Below are 10,991 nucleotides of genomic sequence, written 5' to 3' on the forward strand. Positions count from 1 at the left end.
TTTCAATTAGATCTGAAATCATTCTCACATTAGTTATTTATTAAATATGGATTAATTAATAACATTAACAGATTATTTTTAACACGATTTAGAAATTATTCTAGTATAAAGGAGATTATGATAAATCTTGAAAATATTTCGTAATTTCTTCGACATTCTAGAAATAATTGGGAGACGGATTGGATAATTTACTCCTTGTATTTCTATGGGCACCTTCAATCTCTTGTGCCTTTATGGTTATGAGCCTTTATCCTTCGTTATTTTTATTATATATTTTTTTAAATAATTAAGTTAAATTATTCATTTCTAATAAGACTTGACTTCATATGCTGTTTTAAATGAAAAATCTTTAGGTGGATTTACAATCAAGTACTTCTGAACAGGTCATTTAAAGGATTGGAAAGACCTGAACTAAAATACGTCTAATAAATTAATTAAAATGTTTATAATATATTTTATTTTAAGAGTTTTCAAGAATTTAATGCATGTTGAATTTATTTGCCACGTATTTTTTAGAGAGTTTAAATATTTGATTGTTTAATTCTTAACAAGACTGTTTCTTTAATATGTAGTAATTATTCAATAGTAAATAAAGTAAATAGCGTTTAAGAAGATATTTAATTTAAAATATGTATTTATTATTTATTTTGTTTCTGCACGAATGAAAATATTTATTTATTTCAATAAGTGTCTATGTGGATTTCGAATAAATGAGTAATTTAAAAAACAAATTGTTCATACTTTAATACCAATCCTTTATTCCCCTATCTCTACATTTACACTCACAAAATATTTAATGAAAAATTCTTCGTCTTGGAGAAAATTTAGATTAGTTTTTTAAAATGTTTTATATTTTACGATTTTGAAGAAGGTGAAAATTTGAATAAATTCCTAATTAAAATTCGTTTGGGCAGTTAATTTCTATCCAATCAACAACACAGGATTGAGCTTCACTTTAAACTGAGATTAATTATTTCGACCAAACTTGCAGTGAATTGTCTATTAAACCAGTCTAACGTGAAGTATTGTATAAAATAAAAGTATTGTAATGACCATTTACCAAATTTTAACAATTGTTTTATTAAAATTTTCTTATTCATTAACCTGTGTCTAGAAAAAAATCTCAACTCGTCATCATGCCATGGTTCATTTACCTACTTCCATTGCTCTATTTTTCCTCTCCAGGTTTCTGATGTTCTGTTCCTGGTTCATCGTGAACTCCTTTCTCCGTTGCGGTCTGTAAATCTATAATATGCATTACTTAGCGCATCCCTAGTTCCCTTGAATCGATTTTGTTTTCATGCCTCTTTATTGTTTATTTAGTCATTATTGATTGGCGTCAGAATTTGTTATGCCTCCTTTTTCATTAAGGAGTTAAGTTTTCTAAGTCACGTCAATTCATTAATCATTTTCTGATTATCGCGTTTTATATTACTTAGTCCCCTATGGCTATTAATCATCACGAATATTAAGAAAGGTTGAATTAATATAAAGGAAAAAAGCATGCGATTCCGTTCTTTATCCTTTAAATAAATTAAGTTTTAATGGAAGAATTTTATTAAATTATCTAATAGAGTGCAGTGAAGATCATCTTGCTTGTTTGTTTGTTTTTGTTTACTGGCGCCAAAATTCATTGGCATCAACACCATTTATATTTTATTTAATTTTGCTTATATTTGTTTAATTTTCTTTATTTTTTAATTTGATTATTTATTCTATTTTTTTTCTTCCGTTCAATATTATATTTTTGTCAGTAAATGTTTTGATTTTAAAAACTGAAACACTAATTCTATTGTTTTATCATCGTCTCCGAGTGTATTTGAAATATCTGGGTTTATTCCTAAGTTATTGAGGTGTGGTGTTAAATATGGGCATTGTTGCAAAATATGGATTATTGTTGCAATACTGGGAGTTCGGAGGCGTTTCTTTTGAAATAAGATAGGAGTGGGTGAGCCTCGTGTGTCCTATTCTCAGTCTGGTCTGTACAACCTCCTCTCTACGGCATTTGCGACTGGAGGTACCCCAGGGTTCTTGCTTGGTAAATTATACCTTATTGAGAAATTTTCAATTTAATTACGTTTTAGGCCATTCAAAACTAATATTACTCTATTTAAATTTTCTAATATTTTATCTATTGGAAAACTTATTTTGTCTTTATTATTTAAAAACTTTAAATAAATCATGTTCTTTTCAAATAAATTTTAGAGGAATCCGTACACGATCAGGTAGAATGACATTTATCACTCAAAGAACAGACTGACACGAGTCTTGAGTAGGAGTCTACATAATTAGTCCGACTGATACTTAATTGAAAATAAAATATAAAACACTAAGGATTTTTTTCGCAATGTTTCTTTCGATTCGTACTAAGAAGAAAGGTTGTTGTTTATTATTCTGGATTTTTTTTTCTGGAGGGTGTGCTGTAAAAGAAAGCAACTTGAAAAAAACTGTTTAAAAGAGTTGAAAATTCTATATTAAGTAAAATATCATTTTTGATATTTTTTCTTAATTTTTCCTACTCACTAGGGCAGTATTTCACGTGAAAAAATATATCATTTAGATAGTGAAATACCAATTTGATTACTGAAACTACTTTTTTTGGTTATGCCAAAGAAATTGATAGATACTGTTGTCATGGTTTGTTCTTTCACGAAAAGGCAAGGCACCTTGTTATACTGATTTTCAATCCTTACACAGATAGTGTAATTGACATTATGAATTCTCGTTTTCACTAAATCCTTTCTAATTCCATTGGAAATACTTCTTGAATAGAAAATGAAAAAGATATTTCTAACTATTTTTTAATGACTTCTTAATTATTATTCATAATAAAAACAACAGACAGAACTATGATTTCATCAGTCATTCTTGGCCTGTAAAGACAGATTCGATCCGTCATAAAAACCTCAGGAGTTAGAGAACATTCTAGGACATCTGGATAAGGCAGCTAATGAACTGCGACGATATTTGCTGCTATAGCAATAGAAGTTTTTTTTTATGAATCTCTTTCTGGTCTAACATAGGAGGTATAGGAGGTTATCTACAGGGTACCACCCAATTTTAACAATGGTGGGGAGTAAGGTTTTTATTTCGTTGGATCGACAAAGAAATAAAAATCAATCCCTGAGGCTGGATTCGAACCGGCACATCTGCAGTCGCAAGGAACTCAAAGTTTGGGGCTCTAACTCCCTCGGTTACTAACGGCCCTAAGATTGTCGGATTATTCCAATACTAGATAAAGCTCTTCCGAATTCATATACAAGATATTTATATATATATTTCTATCAACTGGTTCAATGGATCATTCTCTCCAAAAAACAGAACATCGTTCCTTCCTTGATACAACTTATCAAAACATTTTTTCCTACATTTTAGTTTCACATTTTTAATATTCTTCCATTAGCCATGGCTGAAAACACACAAAAATTAATATCTACTTTTATAATACGTTTTAATCTCACTTACATAAATATGGAATATATTGCGATCATGAAGCAAATCACCAAAAAAAAAATTTGTTTTGGGGCCTCTTAGTTCGAAAAAACCTAGTCTCGCAAAATGGTCTGTGAGTCTGTTTGTGAACAGTCTAATTCAAAAACAAAAAGTCAAAATAAACTGAAATTACATATTTAAGGTTGGACGTGGCAGCAACTTTCTTTCTAAAAACAACCTAACAGAAGTGTAACTTCATAGAATCGATTTTTCACATGTTTTCGTTTTTCTCCATAACGGCTCTAACGAATTTGATTAAACTGAATGAATCGCAAATTAATTATTCTTTAATATCAGAAAGATGTTATCCTCATTGTAATAGATTAACAAGGCTTGAATGCCAAGCCTTTGCAAAACTTCTTCTAAAGTTCCTTTAAATATACAGTGTATAAATATAAAATATTAAAGAATTTTATGAATAACTAAAGGAGGAAAACATATAAATCCAATTCGAACGAGAAATGACTATCTTCCCCGATCGTATGACTGCTTCCTTATTTTTTGTTAAACTATTGTATTCTTTGAAAGAACAAAATTTATATTTGTTATTCCCTTCTCAACATACCCTAAAACCTTTTATAGCAACAGAAAAATAAAAATAAGATGGTTGGGAGGGGAATAGGATAAATAAATAAATAATAAATAAGAAGGGTAAAAGGAGAAGATGGTTGGGGGTGCGATCAAAATGAAACACAAATAAGTTTGTGTAACCTATTTAATTGTGCCAACAGTTCAGCTAGAGTATCTAGCCTTCTTCAGGGCTAAGAACATAACAAGATAACAACCAGTAAGTATAGAAAATAAAAAATAAAATATAAACAGAATGACATAAAATGAATAATTTTACAGAATAGAATTAATAAAATGAAGTGATGAGAGAAGTGGGAAATAACATGTATACATAGGTAACTGAAAAAGTTGGTAAAATAACATAATTAAGGAAATAAAATAAAAATGAAGTTATATAATGCAAAGAAGTATGAACATATTAGTTATTAAAAATTAAAAAATTGAATAAAAATAATTGTTCTTTTTTTTATGTTTTTTTTTCTAGTTTTTACATAAAAAATCGGGTTTTTAACGGCTCAATAATTCACTTTATGCCTAAATAATAGAAGGAAGTAATTCATAAAAGTAATTTGTTCTTTTAATTCTAATGGCGCTTGAAATGAAAGAATTCTGTATTTGTACTGTTTATGAAGGTTATTTTTCACTCCATTTATACTAGAAGACCTCTCATTCGTCTAGACTTCGAAAGGAGAAATATTATACTAAGCTAGAATCAGTGTTGTTACAAGTCGAAAAGATTTTTCTTTTATGCATCCTTTTAATTGGTATGCTTTTCAAAACTGCCATTTAGGGATTGGGCCAATCTTGGGAACATATATCAGTTGTGAGAGTAACTTTGGGCAAGATGGCAAACACAAATGTTTCTCGTAAACATGACAACATAGTGATTAAGATTCCCAAAGCTTGTTTCCTTGATAATTTGACAAGGACACCATCGTATTAGATACGCTAGTTTTAAATTCACTTACATACAGATGAAATATATAGAATGGTGAAGTATTTCGATAGAACAAAATTACTAATTCGTGTTTTCGACGAAAACACGTTTCGACATTTTGAGATTACCTCTTCCCATAAATCCAAGCCTAGCAAAATGGTGTATGCATGTGTGGGAACAGCCTAGATCAGCAACTGAAAATTCATATTTAAGGGTGGTATGTTACTATTTTTTTTTCTGCTGGTGGAACTAACTGGAGGTATCACTTTATATTTTTTCGAAAACAATTTTGAGTGAACATGGTATAACAATGAAAAATTAAATTATCTTTAATGTCAGTAAGGTCTTACCCTCATTAAAATAGAGTGAAAGGTCTTAAATGGCGAATTTAAAAAATAATCTTACTTTTGAATACCTTGAATTTTATTAATTTTTAAATAATTCATCATTTAGCATTGTTGATAGTAATAATTATGGGTAAATATGAACTACTAAAGATTTTGATAATTAGCGAATCAAAAAAAGTTTGTATTAATTTCTTTAAATTTTTTTCAAACCAACAATTGATAGCTGTTTTCATAGAAAATAGAAAATCGAGAAGGCCATATCTCTCCTAGTTCGATTTATATTATACGGATTAATCTATAAACTATATTCTTAGGAGTAAAAAGTTTAGTAAGAATTTATTTATTGATAAATATCTCAATATTGTTGTTGTTGCTGCTGGGCAATAAGTAATAGTGATAACTGATCACATTAATACTAAAATTTAAAGAAATACAATAAGAATACAAATAAATAAATGAAAAAAAAATATTTGCACAAGGATAAATAAAATCTCTCCCTTATTAATATATAAAAAGAAGGATAAATACAAGAAAACAAAAAATAATCACAATTCACATTTACACTGTTATGTATATTTACACAAACGACCTTTGGGTTCCCGAGCCCACTGTATCCACTTCGTATGAGGGGTAGAGTAGGGTTCTCTGAGATCCCAGTACATCGCTCTCACCGTGTCACTTGTAATGAGTCAGTGAAGGCTGAGTAAGTGCGTCAAAGCCGCAAACACGAAGAATCAAAGAATCTGACCATTGCCAGAACTCCAATGGTCGATTTTTATTTTACAGTCTCTTGGGCACTGCCGTTTCAACTTTCGTCGACAAAAATGACAATTTTTTCGATCAAAATATTTTTCTTCCAACGAAACCCCTCCCCTCCCCTCCAAAAAACGATAAATTTAACAGGACTCCACCGATTAACACGAAACTTGTGGACGTAAGTTGAGTGGTAAGTGAAAATTGTATGATGCGAGTACTGCTCCACATTTTTTATATTATCATTCTGCATCTGCCTTGTAATTAAAACGTTGGGGACAAAAATTCTGCTATTTTGGAAGAATGATTTTTATTTAACGTAAAAGGTACATAAAAATCATTACCATTATTTCTTAAGTAATGAAATATATGAAATATAAAAAGAAAAACAATATCCATATAGCATACGAGCATATTTACATTAAACAGTCACATTTAACACTGAAATTTATTTAGTACTCTTCGCAGAACTGCAAGGTCATCCAGTTTATAGCTTACGTTAAATCTGCACTTTTTAGATAATAGTTGTTCCGAAACTTTTAAGAGCGACTCGTTACTTAAATGAAATGTTTGCTCGCGTGATCTACTCACGCTGATCTCAAAGCTCTCTCAATTGATTGAATAAAACAGATTTTAGACTCTCAAAACTTTCTAATTAATAACATTTCTCTTTTCACTGCGATTAATTTATAAAAGTGCGGTTGAATAAATGACGTTATGTCGAATGTTCTTCCTAGTTATTAAGATTTTTCATTATTTTTAAAACTCACAATCAATCAGAATTTTATTAAAGATATGTTTTAAAGAATGCTTTGGGTTTGTTTTATTTGAACAAATACAAAATACAATAATTCTCATTGGTTTGCATTGCTAAACTTATAGTAACAACAATTTAAAATACTGCCAAAGCGAAATTCGGTGTGCCTTTTAGCCATTCCATCGTACAATATTGTAATTTAATTTATCTTTGTCTGCCAATTCAATGCGGGAGCTTGCAAACTTTGGCTTCACTGAGGAAATGCCTGCATAAAAATTCCATTATTTGAAGATGCACTTTTTTTTTATTCAGTGCAATTTTGGAGGTGATTTTTTTTTAAGCACACACGAAATTATACTCCTCATAAAAACAGCGGCTATTGAAAAAGGAAATATGTCAGTTGGCAAACAAATTTGTTTGTTATTAGTGAAATAGAGTTCTATGGGGGATTGAAAAATATCATTTTCAAAAAGTATACTGTCAAAATTAAGAATTAAATTGTTAATTTCGAAGCCGTTGCGTTATTCCCACCTAATTCAGGCATACAAATTTTTTGGTATCTCGGGACTGCAAAGTTTCATCTGTTTTGAAAGAAAATCATCTTCAAAAAGTGTACTACATGCAAAGATGGATCTTTACATAATAATTTTTTTAACGCTTTACAATAAGCCGCTGACCCATTTGTGCTATTAGTGAATAATGACCCATGTATTGTATCTCAAACTCTCCAATCCCACATCACAATCTTTGAAGAATGGTAAAAAACAGGAGGATAAAAATAAATTCCAACGAGTGGCAGCAAATAGGTATTACCCTTCGTCGTAATCTTATGACTTCCTGTCCTGCATTATCCTTCAATACTAATCTATTTACCCCTCTCGAATAGATCTACTATCTTAGACTACATCTGGACAAAGGATTAATGTGGAACCCTCATACAATACAGAAAACTGCTAGTAGATTCCGAATATTACAACACGTGCAAGACAAATGGACTAAACCTTCAATTAATTATAAAAGATTAATTTACGTAACCATAATAAGGCGTATTGTTGGCTTACAGAGTTGAATTTTGGAAAGCATCGAAGTCCTCTTGCATCTTATCCTTAAACAATTTTATCCCAAACTTGCATGTCTTGCTTCCTCTTCAATAGCAAATAGTCCTTCAATACCTCGGAAAAGAAAATGGGCTCGAGAACTTCTGCTATAGAAATATTATTGGAGTTTTACCAACCAACCATTGTAATATAACTCACGTCATATTTACCCGTTGAATATTTATTAAATACAATTGCAAATTTCAATGATGAATGGAAAAAAAAATTAAATGAATACAAGCTATCTTGAAAATAACCAAATAAAGATAAATAAATACGAAAAAAGAGCCATTGAATAATGAAAGAAAATATTTTTATTGCTGTAAAAATATGACTGAAAGTCTTCAAATAGGACATAAAATTTCACTTTGGCTCCTAAACTATAAGAAAAGAATATGATCTACAATATCACACTATATAAGCAGGAGAAAGAAATTTAGTAGAAAACAGCAGAATCTATTGTAAATTTTTAACTTGTCATTATTGACCAAGAATTTTGTATATACTTCAAATTCAAATGAGATTCTAAAGGTAGCCTCATGCTCACATGTATAATTACCGCCTAAATGAATTTAAACGCGATGTTTCGTGTTATTATGAATAATTCCAAGTTTTTAGCATGCAAACGCAAAGTATGCCTTTTGGTTTCTGATCAATCTTGTCACGTTACAGAACCCTTTAAGTCCGGTCACACATTCGCGGAAGATTGTTGATAATTTGTACTATTTAATAGCATTATGGCGAAGGGGCTAAAGCCCGACTTGGCTGAGCGAATCGAATTCATACAAGCATGATAAAATATAACACTTAAAGGTCTTGAGAAAACTGAAATCATTTGGTGAAAAAAAAAAATCTTGTGCGCTTATCCTACACTCACCACCTTGAGAATAAATTAATCCTTGTAAATTTCAAAAGAGTTATTTATTTGTTATTCTGAATGGCAATCTCCTTGTTTTGTTTTCCCTTCATTTAGGTAAGTGAAATGAAATCAACAAGAAATGTTTCAGTTTTTATACTAAACAAAATTAAAGATACTTGACTTTTTTGTTCCAAAATATTTTATTTATCTGTTTCAATGAAGATTCGTGTTTAAGGAGTATTTAAGTGTGAAAAATGATTATTTACTTTGTTCCTGCCTAGAATAGAACAGTTTAACTACAAACAGATAACAAAGCCGTCCGTGTACGAAGAAGATAGGAAGAGCTAAGGGCTTTTAACTATTCCCGATGTCCCAGTTTGTTCTAGGCGGTGGCGTGAAAACCCTTTTCTCCTTTAATTAAAAATAAATTTAATTTATAGTTAATATTTATACATTTTGTATTACCAATAACAATAAAAGTGATGGTTAATTATTCCATATAAAGGAAATTAAAGGTATTTTAGATTAAGTTTTGTTTTTTTAAACTCGGATTTTTAGCCCTGTTATACTATTTCAATGAACTAACACCTTAAAGATCACTCAACTGTACAAGAAAGTCAGAAAAACTTGAAGAATCGATTCTATGTAGTTTCGACTTTATCGAAAAAATATACTGTTAAATTGGATTGAATGGATCTCAAAACATTCATTTCCGTCAAAACCTCCAATTTGAAAGTTTCACGATCGTAATATTTTCCCATCATGTATATTTCATATATACCTTCTTCTTTTATTGGCACAACAGCCGCATGAAGCTACACCTGGCCATGAAGCCGCCAACCATCTCTCTCTATCTTCTGTGAGGGTAACAGGGATCCTCAGTTGTCGCCGATCCTGCCCCACAGCATCTATCCATCGGCCCTTCGGCGTACCACATCGCCGCACACCATCCGGAACGTTAAAGTTTATTTTATGAGCCACTCTTTCCTCGCTCATTCTTATCAAATGGCCAAACCATTTAAGCCTCTATATCCTGATGTATGAGGAGATGCTAGATTCCTTGTAGAGCCCAAACAGTTCACCATTTTCTCTTCTTGGCCAATTACCATTCTCGCATACGGGCCCTAAGATCCTTCTCAGAATTACCCTTTCAAACCTGTCTAGGAGGATAATGCTTAGGATCCACGTTTCTCCACCGTATGTGACGATTGGCCTTATCAACGTTTAGTACAGGGTGAACTTGGTTGTGCGGCTAACAAGTTTGCTTTTGATTAGCCTTACAATGTAGAAATAGGCTCTATTTCCAGTAGCAATTCTGCTCTTAACTTCTTCTTCTTCTTCATTCTCGTTATCATTGATGATAGTCCCAAGGTAAGAAAAGCTTCTTACCACTTCGAAATTGTAGGGGCCTATTACAAAGCAACTCTTCCTCTGATTCAGTGACTTCTTACCCAATACCATAATCTTCGCCCCCCCCCTCCCGCATAAATATGCAGACCCTTTCATATATAGCTAAGTAAAATGTTATAAAATTAATAACCACCTTAACGAACTTCGCCTTCGGACACCTTTATGGACTAATAAGCATAAACATTAAACCTTTTTATGACCCCTATCACTGAGAAAGATCGCTATTATGATCTACTAGCCCATTAAGCTTATCCTACAGTAAGTATTCCAGGCACTGGTCATGTTACCAGAAACCATTCATCATTAGTCACGAAACGACCATTTGTAAGAATTCATGGTTGTCTCTTCATGTTTATGCGTCGTTACTTGGCAGAGGAAGCATTTGTTCCGTGTGGGCTTGGGAGGATGGGTGTGTACTTAGATAACCATTTTAATTATAGATCATCTGAACTTAGCCAATTTTAGGAAATATCATTTAGTCAATTTTTTTAGCCTTGAGTTTTTCAAATTTTCTGTCAAAAGTTAAACATTTTAGGTTTACCTTTTTATTGTAATGGTAGACATAATGAGTGACCTTTGTATTATCTTTACATTACACTGTTTGTATCATAGGAGTATAGGTCAAAATTAATAATAATTCTTAATAATATCCCAGGTCACACAATATGCAAATGTAATATCATACATAAATATATTAAGGTTTGTATCGATCCCTTTTGAGGTTCTCAGGAGCGATAGATTAGGACAAGCGAGGTATCAAAAGAAAAGT

The sequence above is a fragment of the Halyomorpha halys genome, unplaced genomic scaffold (assembly GCF_000696795.3).
Source record: "Halyomorpha halys isolate HHAL.00 unplaced genomic scaffold, Hhal_1.1 Scaffold135.1, whole genome shotgun sequence".
NCBI lineage: Eukaryota > Metazoa > Arthropoda > Insecta > Hemiptera > Pentatomidae > Halyomorpha > Halyomorpha halys.